The sequence below is a fragment of the Petaurus breviceps genome, unplaced genomic scaffold, assembly GCF_028583685.1.
Source record: "Petaurus breviceps papuanus isolate PSGF00001 unplaced genomic scaffold, PetGlider_PUasm1.0 79, whole genome shotgun sequence".
Classification (NCBI taxonomy): domain Eukaryota; kingdom Metazoa; phylum Chordata; class Mammalia; order Diprotodontia; family Petauridae; genus Petaurus; species Petaurus breviceps.
Window position 1 is genome coordinate 21,468,583 of NW_027186523.1, and position 17,256 is coordinate 21,485,838.

General features: G+C 34.3%; 1 protein-coding gene across 13 annotated transcripts in view; it reads left to right on the plus strand.

Moving 5' to 3' along the window:
* LOC138175868 (semaphorin-3D) overlaps positions 1-17,256 on the plus strand; it is a 252,743-nt gene that overhangs the window by 13,046 nt on the left and 222,441 nt on the right. For 8 of the 13 annotated variants that reach the window (XM_069106478.1, XM_069106477.1, XM_069106473.1 and 5 more), the window contains exon 2: positions 2,363-2,417. The exons of the other annotated variants lie outside the window; for them this stretch is intronic. The gene's annotated coding sequence lies outside the window, so the exon portion shown is untranslated. The remainder of the gene's footprint in view (positions 1-2,362; positions 2,418-17,256) is intronic. 13 annotated transcript variants of the gene reach the window in all.

The following is a 17,256-nucleotide window of genomic DNA, read 5'->3' on the forward strand; positions in this document are numbered from 1 at the left end:
TCCCAATATCAATTAAACCTGAGGTCTTGTCCCTAAAACCCAAATCCCCAAATGTATGTTTGTATCCTTTACAATTCGCTTGTGATAAATCCACAGGAATGAAAATGGAAAAGAAATCAGTCTTGTCCCTTACATCATCTCTTACTTTTTGAAAGAACAATTCACCCCTTTTTCAGGATTCTCTTTGACATTATCAGTTACTGAAAAATGGCAAAAGCTATGATGCCAGATGCTTTCAGTCCTAAGCACTGATTCTGCCTTCTGTAATTTTGCCATTTTTTCCTTTACAAAGTTGATGATCCTTTCTCTGATTTTCTATTTTCTCTTTCCCCTTCATATGCACAAAATCCATATCATTCTTTGGAGAAAAAATTCTAATTCTGTGTATATGTGTTTAGAAGATGTAGAGCCTAAGCTAACTGTTTCCCTGTAATTTGAGGAGGCAGTGAGATGGGGTGGGAAAAGCCCTGGCTCTATCAGAACCAGAAAAATTGGGTTTCCCAGCTCTATTACTTGGGAAAGTGACTTAACCTTTTGAATCCCTCATTTCTTTATCCATAAAATAAAAGTGTTGGACTAGATGGTCTCCATAGTCCCTTAAAGTTCTACATCTATTTTGCTAACCATAGATTAATAGGAATTTAGTATAAAGTATGTGTAAAATTAGTCTAGTAGTGTGCCTGTTGATATAAGGCTAGTTATGCATTATTTCTTTTTTTCTTCTTCAAAGAGTTTCCGAGTCATAAATTTAAAGTACATTTAAAGGGCTTATTTGGGAAGAGCCATGCGATCCTATTCCAGAATCAATGACTAAAGGTCCTTTTTGAGGAATAGGAAGGGTGGTATCCCACTGAATCTCTCGAAATAAAGAAAAAAGTCTGAAAAATGCTAAATGTTATTAGGATGATTAATGTGTTCTATGTACTCGTTGTTTTAGATGTAGATCCTCTCTTGGGATCCCAGAAAGGGAGCAAAAAAACAAAACAAATTGAAAGGCATCCTGTCTTAGATAACTTAGATCAGCCACAAGAAGATACAGAACATATGGGGATTTGAGATATCTGTGTTAATCTTGGCTGTGTTCTCTGATTGGCCCATTAGATATATTGCCCCCCTGTCCTTTAAAACCCAGTTCAAGAAGGAAGGAAACAAACATTTATTAAGTGGCTATTTTGCGCAAGGCACTGCTTTATAAATATCATCTCATTTGAACCTCACAATAATCCTGGGAGGTAGATGCTATGATGATCCTCATTTTACAGTTGAAGAAATTGAAGCAGACAGATATTAAGTGACTTTCCCAAGGTCACACAGACAGTGCACTGTCTATTATCATCTTTAAACTCAGGTCTTCCTAACTATAGGTACAACTCTGTATTTGTTGTCACCTAACTGCCCCTAGTTCCAACCTTGCCTCTTCCAGGCAGGTTTTTGTAATTGCATCAGTCAAGAAGGATATCGAAGGCAAGTACTGTTCCATTTTTGTCTTTGCATCCTCAGCTTCTATGACAGTATTTAGCACATAGTAGGCAATTAAATAATGCATGTGGATTGCTTGATTGCTACCCCCCCTCCCTGCCCCTGTCAGACCTCAAAGAGTATTTTGCTTGTGTCTCTCTTATGTACTTTTGGTATTGGTCGTACTACAGTTGTTCCTTGAATTCATTGTCTGATTTTTTTTTTTTTGAGAGAAGGGATTGTGTCTTTCATCCACTTGAGTCTTAACACATTACCTAAGAGTTTAAGAAATGTTTACCTCATTAAACTCCTATAATGTGCAAATAGGAATTTTATATAGCATTTACATTATTTATATATTTCATCTTCATTTATGATTTACCTTTGAGAGTAACCTAACATTGGAGTTTTAAATTGACTACATTTTCACTTCTCCCTTTATTAAGTAGTAGATATACTATGATACCTCATTTACATATACTTTGATAACTATTTAATGAAAATAATCACTCCTAATTTTATTCACTCCTGAAAAGTATATTTTCATATATAAAATTAAGGCAAAACAATATATTTCCTCTCTTTATGTATAAGAGGAGGGGCTGTCTTTGTACTGTTCATTAATCAATTTCCATCATCCCTTATTGTCACCTGTTAGGCCAATTTCTTTTGTCACAGTTAAAGTTGGTATTGTTATAAAAAAGCCATCTGGAAATGTTCCATAGATGGTAGACAGTGAAATAGCAAGGGCCCTGTGTGCTTCAATTTTTTCTCTATGATTTTAACAGCCAACCTTTTCCTAGAACTTTGAGGTTTTCAAAGTGCTGTACAAGTATTATCTCGTTGTATCTTCCTAGCAGCTTTGTGAGAAAGACTCTACAGGTGTTATTCTTTTTTTTATCAGTTGAAGAAACTGAGGATCAGAAGGCAGAAGTGACTTGCCCATTGTCTACCACCTAGTAAGTGTCAGAGATGGGATATAAAGCAGTAAAGGATTGCTATTATGAACCGTTACTGAATGTTGGTGTTTAGATCTTATTATCTCAAAAACATTTTAAATAATTAGAAAAAAACATTCTTACATGACTAGAAGAGAAAACACTGAGTTTACTTCAATATTTTGGGCTTCATTAGAAGTTTTAATTGTAATGGGAGCTACCTAATGGATTTTGCTTTGATTTACCGTGATGAGGTCTGTCTGGGAGAAATCATCAGGAGAATATTTGTAGAAAATTAGTAATGTAATTTCAGAAGATTTTAGAATAAGGTATTTCCTGATTTTACTCCCCCCTTCTAATCCTCATTGCTTAGAATTCTCTTTTTGCTGTATCACATATTTCTTTATATAGTTCAGGAAATTGTTCTTTTGATTCATATTTCCAGAATTATTCATCTGCAGTGAAAATTTTATTTCATATTCTGGGCCTTCTCCTTCAAGGCTTATTAAAAATGACTGCATTTGGACTTGATTTCCACTTGTATTTTCCAACAACTGAAGCATGTGTGTATAGCACTCAACTTCAAATATCTATAATTCTTGACTATTTCTTTGAACAAGGAAGAGGTTAAGTCAGTGTTGAATTTCAGCATCCTTTTCTTCATCCTTCACACAAAGTAGATTGTACAAGGAGCAAAACAATGGAAGAAAAGTGGCAATTTTGGTCCTTCCATTGATCTGATCTCATCAACATGAGTACTCCCAGTAATGCAGACTGCAGGCCTTTAATGTCTTCTCACCCATTGTGAATCTTGTACATGCCCTCTACTAAATCTTCAGTGGAGTATCAGCTCATCATGCTGAGGGCCATCCCTTTGATCTTTTAGCAATGGCTATTCATTGGCTAGTCCTTAGTTTTGTTATGTAACAGAACTACCTTTTTTCTCAGTATATATTTCCCTGGTAACACTGTAAACTACCCATAAAATGAATCAGCAGACACCAGGACTTGTGTGACTATCAAATCTGCCTGTCCATTCTCAATCCATTGTCACAGAATATTTTTTTTGTCTTGCGTTTTTGGCTAGAGGAATAGTCTTATCACGTAGTTCTTTACACACGTATCACTTTAACCATCTCTTTCTTCTTTTCATTAATCTCTCCTCACAAGAAAAGAGAACAATAAAAGAAACCCCAAGACTCAATATTTCTTCATTATTTATCATCTTCATTTAAAATCAAACATTGCTCTGTTGTAAAATAGTTCACTATAGTAACAAAATTCACATACATTATGGGTCAAATCATAACCCTTTACTTTGTTATAGGAAAAGTTTGATAGAATTTTTCTAGTTTCAGTATCCTCTTGTGTAAAATGTGAAGGTTGGACTAGGTGAGTTCTTAGGTTTTTTCTTGTTCTCACCCTTTGGTCCTCCAATAATTGAAGTACATTTTGTGGATGATATCTCTGTTTCCTTGGCATCCCTTATAAAGGTCATTCTACTATGTTAACAATGGACTTAAGTGCTTACATCTACATAACCTGCTTTCACCCATGTAATCTCCATTCTACCTAGACTTCTTTGCTTATTACTTCTAGCTTTTGCTTCTCCCAGATCAGTCAGTAGGAGCTCTAATCTTACCATTACATAACTGGCTTCCTTTCCAATTTATGTCTGTTGTCTTCAAAACCTACCATAGTCTCCTTCCTTAAGGACATTTTCTTGGTAATTTGGTGATGTTATTTTCAACTTATATGACGATCAGTTAAGTGAAATCTCCATCACAGTTCCTATCATAGTATCTGACAACAGTAACAGGAAATAACTGGCACTTTAATGTTTGTGTAACACTTTACAAATATTATCTCATTTGCTCCTCACAATAACTCTGAAGGTCAGTGTGGTTATGTCCCTATTTGATAGATGAGGAAACTGGGGTATACAGATTAAGTGATTTGGCCATGATCACACAGATAGTAATTTTTTAAGGCTATGATTTGAACTGAGGCCTTCCTGACCTGAAATCCAGCATTATATTTACTCCACCTCCTAAAATTTTTATTTATTGAACAATTGGCTATGACCTCATGATAAGGAAAAATAGTTTTTCCTTTCTGTAACAGGGAGTATGTGTATGAAAAACAGAGCCCTTTGGTAATCTGGTGAAGTCCCTAGTCTCCTTCACAGAATAATCGTTTTAAATAAACTGTTAAATAGAAATATGGATAGAATGTCTTTATATATATACATATATATATATACATACATACACATATACATATTTGTGTCTAATGGTTGCCATCTCTAGGGTGAGGGGGCAAGGGAAGAAAAAATGGGGATGAAGTTACATGATAACTACATCATATATTTAGAAGAAATAGCAAATTATATTTTTAAAATTCAGTTTCTTGTACAATCATCTTTTTATTCTGCTTTCTTATGGAAATGCTTGTTTTATTAAGTTCAGAACAAAATAAATAAATTAAAAATGCATAAAATACCTAAGATTACAAAGGAAACCAATTAGATTGAAATAAAAGTTTATGGATTTATGAGGTTGAGAAGCCCTGATCCACACTGTTACATGAGCTCTCATAATGCCAGGGTTATATCTAAGAGGATAGTGTGCTCTTGCTCTGTGAACCCCAGGGTTCTTTGAGTATTGGCATAAGCTTTGAGCTTCCGCAGAGAGAACCTAAGTTCAGCCCACTTTTCCCCCTTCTCCTACCAAAGTGAGAATTGTCAGGAATGTACAAGTACTTGGAGGTAACTCTTCCAACTAAACTGCTGGATAACTAATGCATTATAGCCAGGGCTTTTGTTCTGTACACCAGATTCTGTTTGCAGATTTTTGGCATGTGGGTCTGCATAGGAACAATCAGAGCATTGGCTCATATATTTTTTTTTTCAGAAACGGCACTTTAAAGATCAGCTTGGCTTCTGAGTAAGTGAAAGGGAAAATGGATTTTTTTCTTATGAGAAGATTCTTTTATTGGGTGTTTTTAAAATTTTCTTCTGATAATCTAGCTATATATTTTTATTTCTGGTCATCATATTCTATATTAATAACAGATTTCTGAAATTACTATTGTGGACAATCTGTCCATGCTAAGAAAAATCAAACTTATTTTGAATGGTTCCTGGGCAAGTTGCTTAAACTTGGAGTGCTCTAGGCAGCTCTCCAAAATTCTAAGTTTCAAAGAAGCTAGTGGCCTGCATTGTTTCCTTATCCAGGAGTTTCTTGTGCAAATAAAATTAAATGTAGAATTCTATCTATCCCCTAAATATAGAATTCTGTCCATTAAGATGAATATTCTTTGATGATAACCTTTGTGTGAGAGGAATATCAGCTATTTTTCTGTATTTGCAAATAGAGCAAGATCTGTCTTGTATTCATTCCATGCATCAGGGGAAAAGAGACTTTTTTCTCTTAAATTATGCACTCAGTGTGTGGTATTCTGACTTTCTCAGCATATATTGATAATTTCTTGTCTAATAGATCATGAGAAGGAAGACAGCTCAAACACTAAATCTGAAAGACCCTTTTGACTTAAGCATCTTACAAATTGATTCCCCTGGCTTTTAGTTATATGCATTAGCATTTCTTTAAGGATTAATTATTTATGATGTAAGTAGGCTTTCCTGTTAATGAAACTATAAGAGGATTTAACAATCTTATTGGATGCAAGAAAATATGTCATCTCTCTTAACCAATATATCAGTCTGTTTTGTGACTTTTATTTCTGTTTTTGTTTTGGATTCAATTATTCTTAAGATGGGAATGATGTTGGATTCCAGATAGGCTTCCACAGTCAACTAAGGGTTGTTAGACTAGACTGGAGTATCTAGGTCTTTTGGGCTGACCCCAGTGATTTAATGTAGAAGAGTAGCAGAGATATAGTTGAGGTTGGAAAAAATTGTGTCATCTTCTTACAGATTCTTTGAGAATATGTTAAGGCAGAACTATTAATACATGTGCTATCTAGTAGCTACTGAGATAGACTCCCAGCTGTTCTCCCTGACTCCAATCTCTTCTCACTCCTGCAAGATGGACATCTTGTACCACTGTGCCAGGTTAAGTCCTTCTTAAAGTAATGTTTTGATTCCATCTGTCTGTAAATTTCTCCTAATCCCTCACTCTCTATTAAATAACATCCAAATTATTTATCATGGCATCTCACAGATATATATATATATATATGTGTGTGTGTGTGTGTGTGTGTGTGTGTGTGTGTGTGTGTGTCTTATCTCACCAAATAGATTGTTAGCTCCTTAAGAATAAGGACCATGACTTATCTAGCTGAATGCCTTACCTCAGAAATGACTTCACACATTTTAGAGGCTCTTGAATTTCAGGCATAGGAAAAAATTTTTACACACACATGGAGTGATGAACATATGGAGGATGTAACTTGGCCACAATGTTGTAATAAAGAAGTAACATATTTAGGAAATGTACGATAGGAAAAGGAAGTGAACCAGTAGTACATTAAGTGTGAAGGATAACAGATGGACAGTCCACAAACTATGCTGGCACCAAGGAAATATTAGAAGAACTTGAGGAAGGCCTCAAATACATTGGACAAATAATCTTTGGAGTACTCACGGAAGAACATAGACCAGAATCATACAAGGTTAAGAAGGTGTGGACAGTGTTTTGGGGAGTATGAATTGAGCAACAATACAAATGATGAGCAGGAAGTGGGGAGATAGTGGAAAGCAGGGGCTAATAAGGAGACTAGACTGTTCCAGTAGGCATGAGATGACAAAGGCCTAATTTATGGAAATGGTAGTGGGAATGGAAGGAAGGGAGAGGTGTGAGAGACATTATAAAAATGACACAACATGTCATGACATGATGTGATTGTTATTTTTGGCAGATATACCTTATTGTATTACATATTCAATGCTATGCTGTTGTGGAGCCTTTTATCTCTTCTGATAGAATAGACTAACATCCCTTTAAAAAATGAGAGGTGTTGACCTTTATACTTCCTGTTGGATGTTATGCATAAGATAAATGCATAGTCAGGATTTTTGAAATGAGTGCATACCATATCCAAATTTCACCACAGAGTAAATTACATCTTCTGGCATAGTCTGAGGTCAGATTTGGTTTCCACCGGATATACAATACCTCATGAAATTTTCCCCCTAAAGGAAGTTGAACAATTTCTTTTATCTCAAAGAGATACTAAAACACATCTCTGTAACATGAGGGATGGTGAAATTTACAGAAAACACCTTGTAAGCAAAATTTTTGCATCACAGCTAACAGAAATGAGACTCTTACCTTTTTTTTTTAAGTACACAGTGAAAACCTTCTATCATTGCAAATGTTTTTTAGTGTGTGTGAGGTTCCACCTGAATGGAATTTTCTCTCTTAGACTTTCTGCCTTGTGGATCCTGCATATTCTTCAAAGTTCAGTCTGTTAATGATTGTATCTGCAAAGTATTTCCTGAGGATTCTAGATTACAAATACCTCTAAGTTTTGACTGAACTTATTATCTATTACTTTTAAACTTCTATAAGTAATTCATAGAAATCTGAGATCATCTGGTCTACTCATTTTACTGATGAAGAACCTCAGGTCTAGAGAGGTCCAGTGACTTGCCCAGGGTCACACAGGTCAGCTCAAGTCAACAAGCATTTATTAAGTATCTGCTCTGTGCTAGGCACTGGGCTAAGTCCTACAGATACAAACAAAGGTGGAAACGGCCCTTTCATGAAAGGAGCTCACATCCAGGTCTTATTATTCCAAATCTAATGGGTTTTTTCCCCCTAATATACCACATTTGTCTCCCACTTTTCTGTATCCATCATGGCAATGTAACACATCAGGTAAGATACTTGTTGAGTTATTACTAATAAATAGATATTTAAAGTATTGAAGGAAATATGAGAATAGAATGTTATTTGATGAAAATATTAACAAAAATATATTTTATAAATTGGACAAGTACCCACTTCCTTTAATATATATATATATATATATACATACATATATTCATGTATGTATCTGTATTTAGAAAAATCTAGGAAGTCTTATACTGAATGTCACTGTCTTATATCTCAGCCTCAATTTATATCATTTGGTTTTCATTAGTCTTCGAAGGAGAAGTTCTTGTTCTTTAATGAATCTGTGATATTACCATGGTGCATTATTCCTGCATCCACATTCTCTCATTGTAACCATATCTTCTTATATTGAATGATTCTTTTCTATGCTCTTCCATGAATAATCCAAAGAATGTTTCCCTAGTGTATTTGAGGCCTTCCTTGAGTTCTTTTAAAATTTCCTTGGTGCCAGTATAGTTTGTGGATTGTCCATCTGTTATCATTCACACATTACTACATGCTTCATTACTGGCTCACTTCCTTTTCCTATTATATATTTCCTAAATATGTCACTTCTTGATTACAACATTGTGGCCTAATTACATCCTCCATGTGCATCTCCATTCTATTTAGAGTAACCTTCAATTCCCATTGTTCAGAGATTGTGGTGTTCCATGATTTATAGTTATAGAGTATCACTGGGAAAATATTGATGTTTGTTTCCCTTTAAAATATTTTATTAAAAATCTAACATTGAATATATGTACAGACAAACTTTCTTAGTGGCTATTTAACACATAATCACAGCAAACCAACATAACACAGCTTCAATAGCACAAGTCCCTATTAGGATTTTTTTTTGTCTCAATCGTTTACTTTTCATTTTTAATAGTTTCACTGATATATTCTGTTTTTATACCACCTACATTTCATAACCTTTCCCTCCACTAGGCCCCCTCCTATTCATCCCACCAAAAATCTATCCTGTATTTTTTAATTAACAAAAAAGGAAATAAAAAACTATAACCAATCTAACAAACACATACATAAAAAAAGTATGTCCTGTAATCCTCACTTTTTCAAAAACAGATGAGAAGTACTTTCTCATTTCTCTTTGGGCCAAGGTTGGGTATTATAACATTGTGTCATTCTGTTTCAGTTGTTTTATTGTTCTTTCCATTTACTTTGATATAGTGACTATAGTCATTATGTTTATTTTTTCCTCATCTTACTTATTTCATTTTGCATTCTTCCCATGCTTCTCCATATTAATCCATTCACTGTTTTCCTATAATGAAGCCATGTTCCATTACATTTTTATTCCAGTTCTCTGCTCCTATGAAAATTGATGATATAAATATTTTGGTATATATGACAAATTCCTTTCTATCATTGACCTTCTTGGGATATGTACTTATTGGAAGAATCTCTAGATCAAAGGGTATGGGCATTTAAAAAACTTTCTGAGTGTAATTCCAAACATTTTCCAAAACAGATAACTCTACCAGTAATACATTAATATATCTCTATTTCCATGACACCTTCAAAATCTAAGATTTCCATTTTTCATAGTCTTTTGTACTGTGCTGGGTTGAATATTGTCATTTCAAAGATATTTTTAATGACAAAAACAATTTGGGATCTTTGAAAGTACTCCACAATTTCTCAGGAGCATTTTATCTTATTGCCCTATCTATAGTGCTAAACAAGATATATTTAATTGGTATCTTAAGTTCATTTAAGGCAGCTAGACAGAGTGCCAGGCCTGGAGTCAGAAAGACCTGTGTTCAAAGGTGGCCTCAGACATTCACTATCTGTGTTACCCTGGGTGAGTCACATTACCCTATTTGCCTCAGTTCCTCATCTGTAAAATGAACTGGAAAAAGAAATGGAAAACCACCCCAGGATCTTTGCCAAGAAAACCCCAAATTGGGTCACAAAGACTTGGACATGACTAAAATAGAACAACCACAACACAGTTCAATATATTGATCTTCCACCTATATTTCTTAATCTGACCAGCAGGCATTCTCCATTTCCATAACTTTTTCCTTGTAAATCATTAGATTTATGTCTTTTGAATAGCCTTGTATTTCATTAAGGAGGATTCTGTAGTATAGTGGGGCTTGCTGCCACCTACAAATAGTAATAGCTGAAGTTCATCACTATCTATAGGAAATACACACACACACACACAGTCTCCCTTTTCCCCATTTCCATTTTCCTTACTTATAGAAGATATTTAAGAAAATAGTGTGTTGGAAGACATATAACTCTATTTTATGCCTCATTTGATTTTGATTACCAGGGGATAGTTGAAACAAATTATCTTTCTGGTTGCATCTATCAAGAAATTTTCCATAATCTTGATATATAAGTGGGAAACAGTTTTGCTCTAGATAGTACATAGTGTGATGATCCATAGACAACTATTTTGGAAATGGCTTCCACTCTAGTAACTAACTACTTGTTTCATGACTATTAAGATGGCTTAATTTTTAAAACAATATTTTTCTATATTTAACATTTCCAACCCTTTTTGACTTTCTTCTGGAAGAAAGGTATGAAGGCTCTAAATCATTGCTGCAAACCTTTTCCTACTTTTTGTCTTAGTTTTGAACAATATGTTCCAACATAAATGTCACTATTCTCCCACATGCCAGTCTTTACAATGAAGTCGTTGAATATCGAGGTATATATTGCTGTGTTTTGAAGTAGCTTGTTAGTTTTCCATCTTGATACTTCATAATTTGTGTGGAATTGGAACACAAAAGTGTCAATCATATTTATTGTGTTCTTTTTACATATAGTCATTATATGTATTCCAAGGTGAAATGACCATATGTACTATGAAATTATGGGGCTTTTTTGGTTACTTTTGGTTAAACAATGAAGCCAACTCCTTTACTCACCTCTTCAACCTATGATATATCCCTTCATTTTGTTGTGACTTATTTACATTTTCTTCCTCAACTTATAATGAGAATATTGATGTTTGTGTGGTTCAGTTCCTCTAGTAGCATATTACTGTAGTCATTGGACAAGGATCTATCTTTTAGAGTACCTCTAGTTAAATTAATTTTTATTGACAATTAAAAATTTTTCTGATTCTTAATTATGGCTTGCTCTTCTCTCACTCTGCTGCCATCCCTATGGAAACAATATTGGGGATAAACAGGACTGAGAATCATTGCAAATTTTTTTTGTTTCATGAGATGTCATAGTCAACCTAATAGTAATTGGCTTTTCCATTTTTAGGCTAACTACCTATCATCAGGCACACACTGTCACTACAGATGAGCATGAATATTTCTTAGCTTAGTAAAATCTGGCAGAGATTGTGCTCTATTGGCACAGCTTTTAAGAATTCAGGCTTAGATCCCCACCATGATGAGGCATTGGTGTAAAACTTTGCTGGAGGGTTAGATCTTATAAAAATGTCAATTTATTCACCATTTTAAGCCCTCTCTTTAAGTCAGCTCATGTCAGAATTCATTTGCTTATTAGTCTGAGTGTTCAGAGAAAAATTCCTACTGTGCCTAAGTAGCAAACAACCTGTTAATCTTCAAAAAACAGCTTTCTTCAGAGTAAACTTTAGAGCACATGATAATGAATTTGGTATGCATCCAGTAGTGTTTTGGAATGTTTCCAACCAGGTGTCTCATTTTAATATTTGGTATTCAGAAGTAATATCTAGGTATTTGTGCTAAATTCCAGTCTTGGACTTAAATGAGAGAGTCAGTCTGACAAACCACTTGTCTCAGAGAATAGATTAGAAAACTCATTTAATGAAGAACCATACTGTTTTCTTTCAAGGTTGTTCCAAATATTCATAGAATTTTATAGCTGGAAAACCCTTAGAGATTATTTCTTTCAACCCTTTCCATTAAACATATGAGTCTGGGAAAGATTAAGTAAAATGAAGGTAGAGACAGGGATGGAGACTATACCTGAGATTGGTTGGTGTAGAGACAGGAATAGAGAATGCTCCTGAGATTGGTTGGTGTAGAGACAGGAATAGAGACTGGACCTGAGATTGGTTGGTGTAGAGACAGGAATAGAGACTGGACCTGAGATTGGTTGGTGTATAAAGGTGACTCTAAGTTTTGGACAACTGTGATGGTAAGGGAAAAGTTCACAAAAAGTCCTCAGAAGCTGGAAGGGCTTTAAGAAGGGGCCTGCTGGGAAACTGGATGGCTGTTGTCCAAGCTAAGTAGAAGCTCATCATCAGGCTGCCCACAGGGTTCTAAGTTTGGGCCGCAGCAGCTGTCAGATACCACGTACTAAGTCACTGAGGGATTGTGATCAGGATCAGGAAAGGAATATTCAGATAAGGCAAAATCACAGATGCCCAGATACTGATGCAAGGGGTTGGGGACTATATATTCAAGTCAGCAGGCAATCTAGACTTGTCAGACTTAGCTGGGTAGATAAGGAGGAGAACCTGCAGCTGCTCTTCCTTCTTGCCTAGTGGTTTCTGCTACAAGGTAATTTGTCAATTTTACACAACCTCTCAGATTAAAGGCATTCTTATACAGTCCTCTTTATTATTACTTTTATGGGTTTTTTTTTTGCATGCTTGCTGATGATTTTCAAGTTCAAAATAAAAAAAGAATATGTTTATATAGATACATATATATTTGCATATATGAATTAGAGTCTCTTTTATCTAAGCTATATTAAGATCATAGTTCTTATATGCTGAGCAAACTCTATATAGGGTTCCTCCAACTTTCTGAGAGGAGGATAACTATAGAGCCTACGTATCATTCCTGTGACTAAGACATCAATGAAGACTCAGAATTTAAAAGGGATTCCTTTAGTTGTTGTTAAATCTAAATCAAGCAAAAAAAATAGAGGAAATTGTCAGATTGTTAGAGAAAATCAAGTCATTAATTATCTTATGAAAATCAGTTACACATATGACATGTATAAGATGAAGTAATTACAAGTAGAGAGAATGAATGGGATTTAGGTGAGCATCATGTAGTGGAGGGAATGTTACTTTTAGGTTCAGAATGCCTCCTGTTGCTGAGATTTCCTACCTATGCGATCACTGGCAAATCATTAAATCTCCCCTGACCCTTAGTTCAAATTAATCTATCAACTGTGGATAATGTTTGTACCACCCATCTCATGGAGTTGCTGTAAGAAAAAATTAATAATCCTTAAAATATAAGTAAGAGTTGTTGTGGTTACTAAATATTGTTACTTTCTAAATAGTTTCACTTATTTTTTTTCTTTATTCTTAGCCTGTGGTTGAAGTTGGTTTTTTTTAGTATTTTAATAACTATATTTCAATGTAAACAGCTTTCTTTGTAATCCTGTGTATTTGGTTTGATGCATTTAAAATATTATTTTGCAAAGAGATCCATAGGCTTTTATCAGACTGCCAAAGGGGGTCTATGACACAGAAAAGATTGAGAATCCCTGCCTAGGCAGTCATTCTGGAAGAGAAAAGGAATTATCTTTGCATTCATTTGGGAGGCACTCTTGCATAAAGAGAGAAGCTATGAACTACTAGTGTCACCCCCTAGCAATCACCAAATATATCTAAAACCTCAGTTTCTTCAATTATTAAATAAAGGGATTGGACTAGATAGCCTCTAAACAGCCCTTGAAGCTCTAAATCTGTGATTAGATTATTCAAAGAATTTCCTTAGAACTAATTCACTGTTAACCATCAATTTCATCATTATTAAGAAACCTCACAAAACTATCTAATCTATCTAACATGCTGCATACACATATATCATATACATACATCAGAAGATAAGTTGTGGGTAGTAATTCTTTGATTAATTATATTTTATCTCCACCACTTGGCACACATTAAACCCTTAGTAAATACTTGGTGTGGGTGTGTGGGTGTGTATATGCATGTGTGTTTGTGCACGTGTACACATATACATACACATAGAGAGAGAAATATATGAACTAATAACTAATATGTTTCCATGTTCACTGTTTTTCCTACCTGTTCTCTCTGTCACCTCCTGCTTTTAAAAGAGCAATATTTGGCAATTATTTATTTTAAAATATGGTATCACATGACCATTGTTAAGTGTGAGTTATTAGTAGTGTTTGGGCTTAATTAGCTCTTGGAAAACTTGTTCTAGGCAAGATTCATGGATTAAAGCTCTTTAAGAGAGTTGTATATGACTAATGTTTAGCTCCAGTATTACCCTAGGACACAAAACCCATGGGTTCTCATAAAAAAAAAATTCTCTGGAATTTTTGGAGGGGCCAATTGACAGGATTATTTGTATTTAAGATTTTCAATAAATTTGTAATAATGTACCTGCTAGAATGATAGGAAACACTGACAAAATATTCAGTTAAAATTTGGACATTTTTTTCTCCAACAGGAATGTCTTCAGTAAAAATGTTCACTCTTGATATGATAAATGCACTGGTGTCCAATTTGTTACTGTGCATATAAATAAGTTCATGGATGAACCAATAAAAATAATTTTAGTTTTTCTTCTATATGTGAAAAATGGAAAGGGAAATTATATTTTACCTAATATTCTATTGCTATGGTAACTTTTCTAAGAGTAAAAACTAAAAGAAACTTCTCCTGCATCTTATTTGTCAGCAAATAAGTGTTATATCAGGAAACAGATGTTCAGCTTTTTAAATTTTTTAAAAAAGAAAAACAACTCACATATTTGTTTATTACATCATATCTCTTGATTGTGTGTGTGTATGTGTGTGTGTATGTTTTCTCATTAGAGGGAAATTCCATCCTTCCTGGAATAATAAATTCCCCAAACAATGTGAATTGGTGGTGAATTGATAGTGAAAATATACCCCAGTGTTCATGTACATTTTAGATAGAATTTTTTTTTCTGTAATCATGATTAAAATGTAATGTTTTCTCACCATGTGAGTTCATGATCACACATCCAGGGGTATTTTTCCAGTATTCTGAAAATAAGTCCAAGTAATTTTAGGAAGTATGATATATTTCTCCAAAGATGGTTTTCCATAGGTTAGACCAGTCAAAATGCAGAACTGTAATATTTCCAACGTAGCCTTTTTGTTTGGGGTCATTTGAAATTTCCAGTCACTATTGTATGATGGGTAGTGATGCATTGTGTTACCTGAATCCCTCTGTGATCTTTGATGGTCAAAGTATTCACAAATAAAAGTAATAAGCAATAAAACGCACCAGGCTATCGGGAAATGTGTTGTCCTCTTCAAGCTGTGCCATTTTCTTTATCCAAGCACTTCTAGATTCTATAGAACTGGAACCATTCTCTCACCCTCCGAATGTAGATACTTTATCTACTGAGTGTAACTTTTTTTTCTAAGAAGCTAACCTAGAAAAGTAATTTGCTTCTTATACAGAGGGAAAACATTATACATATAAATAATTTTATTTCAATGTTGATAAAACATTCCCTTGATGTTTGTAAAGACTTTTGTGAAAAATACTAAACTGATCCAAATTCTAGTCAATTCAATAACTACTTATTGACCACCCACTATATATGAAAATTTTTCTAGGCTCTGAGATGAATTAAAAAAAATTTGAATGACCTAGTCATTCCCCTCAAGGAGTTTATACTGAAGTGAGGTAGGTGGGGCATCAAGACAAGAACATCTTTACCTCTTTGCTGACCATAGTTATTGCTTGCCCTGAGGATACAGCAGTGCAGATAAATGAGGGCATTTTCTTAGGCCATGTAGCACAGTAGAAAGAGTAGTAACTCTAGCTAAAAAAATGAATCATGGTTCCATCTTGCCTCTGACATGTTTGTGACCTTGGATAAAAGACTTACCCTTCATTGAGCTCATTTTCCTCATCTGCAAGATGAGATGGTTAGACTAAATGACCTCTGAGGTCCCTTCTAGCTTCAGATCCTATATTGCCATAGATAACCTAAGCCCAATGTGAATAACATTTTATTACTCCATCTAGTCCATGTGAATCTGCCTTTGTTAACTCATAAAGATTCCAGTGCAAAGCAATGGCTTCCTTTGCAAAAGAAATACTGGAAACTTGTAATGTGAACTTGAGACTCTCCAGGATGAGGGTCTGTGACTTTTCCATGAACAAAATGAATTGAACAGATTGGCAGGGATTTCTTTTCTTTAATTTTCTCCCTTTTAAACAAATTTAAAAAGCCCCTTCAAAAGGGCATTTAGACATGAAGTGTTTTGGCTTTTTATTTTAATTAGGATTAAAAAAATCTGGCTCCTCAGCAGGAAATTCTGGGAATGAGAAGAGATCTCTGAATGACTGAATAAATTAGTCTTGATTCAGTTTTTAGTGACTAAGAGCTACTTTGCCCAATTTTCACCACTTTCTACTTTTGTATTTAAATAATATTTTGGGAATAAATACGAAATAAACTTCATGATCTTCTCTCTTCACCTCTTTTCACTAAAACTATTTTGACATATCTTTCTTTAGTCTCCCCATATTCAGTATCTAAACATTTGATTTCTTTTCCTGAGCTGTATTTAAACTTTACTTAGTCATTGATTCTTTGAGTTGTTGTATTTCTTCTTAACTTTTTTCTTTTGAATATATTTTTTTATTTTCAACTTTATTCTGAAAATTCATTCACTTAGTATAATTTTATTTTGCTGAAGTCACCTAGTGCAGATAACTCTATGATTAATTCTTTCTTCTCTATCCCAGTCCCTCCACTTTCCCCCCTTTCTAGCATGTGCACTTATAGTGAATGACCTGGGCTACAACTTTGTTCAGATTACTAATGCTATCTGAACAAATGCTGAGCTAATACTTCATAATAATAATATCTCAACAGCTCCTTCAGTTTATCTTTTCCTCTTTTGTTTTTTATTCCTCAGAAATAACTTTCCTGTCCTCTTTGTGATCACATACAAGAAAGAAGTCTTTATTAATCAATACTAAAAGCCATCCTTTCACTCGAGCCTCCTTCCTTTTTTCCCTTTTTTCTTTTCCTTTTCTTCCTTTCTTTCTTTCTTTCTTCCTTCCTTTCTTTCTTTCTTTCTTTCTTTCTTTCTTTCTTTCTTTCTTTCTT